Source organism: Elephantulus edwardii, unplaced genomic scaffold, assembly GCF_000299155.1.
Source record: "Elephantulus edwardii isolate Elephantulus edwardi_28Jun2011 unplaced genomic scaffold, EleEdw1.0 scaffold00039, whole genome shotgun sequence".
Lineage (NCBI taxonomy): Eukaryota > Metazoa > Chordata > Mammalia > Macroscelidea > Macroscelididae > Elephantulus > Elephantulus edwardii.
The window spans coordinates 15,731,312-15,732,189 of NW_006399789.1; the positions used below are offsets into that span (position 1 = coordinate 15,731,312).

At 42.1% G+C, this 878-nt stretch overlaps 1 pseudogene; it reads right to left on the reverse strand.

Annotated features, from left to right (window-relative positions):
• Nucleotides 1-264: 264 nt before the first annotated feature.
• On the reverse strand, nt 265-672 carry LOC102876028 (annotated as a pseudogene).
• Between the last annotated feature and the right edge of the window lie 206 nt (nt 673-878).

Sequence of the window (878 nt, forward strand, 5' to 3'; positions counted from 1 at the left end):
AGGTTCAGATCTATTGTTCACAGAATCTCTAAGAATCCATTCAACTCAATGGTACCTAACAACACCAACTAACTGGTCTGACAACAGAGAAATCTATTTGTATCCCCTATATATTATGCAAAACAATTTGTAAATTTGATTGACCTAACCAATTACTTCTTTCTTTCCAAAGTAAGAAAGCAGTGGGAAATGTCGCTTTTTTTTGTTTGTTTGTCTTCTGGTGTGCCCAAGTTTATTGAAAATATTACAGCACAGCAGACAGATTTAAACGGCTCCACGTGGTGTTTTGAAATTCACTCCAACTGTGGGCTGAGTGACCTGCAGGTTGGCCAGACTGCCAGAATCCTAGGGTTTCAGCATTTCCTTAGTGTCCGGATCTACTTTAATGATCCCCCGATCCAGGGCTGACACCTCTGGTACGTAATTCTCTCTCCTTTCTCTCTCCTCCTCCTGCAGCTTAATGGAGATGCCTCTTACAGGCCCTCTCTGAATCTGCTTCGTCAGATGTGTGACACAGCCTGCTATCTTGTTCCAGAGCTTCTTGCTGGGAATAATGGCGATCTCCTCGCACACACGCTTGCTCGTGTGGAAGTCATTACCCAGGTGCATGTAGTATTTCTCAGTGATGACCCGGGCCGCCTTCTTCACAGTTTTGGTGCGAACTTGGCCCATGTTGGAGGGTCCTTGGTGAAAGAGCGAAATGTTGCTTTTTTTGACCTTTTATCTGCATTGCCATGTATGGATATTTTTTCCTTATGTCTGTGAATTCGCATTCCTCTATAATAATGTGTATTTTTTGGTAATGCTTAGAATTGATGTGCTTGAACTGTGAAGCTAATATACCATTGAATATACTATGTATAGACTGCCAAAATAAC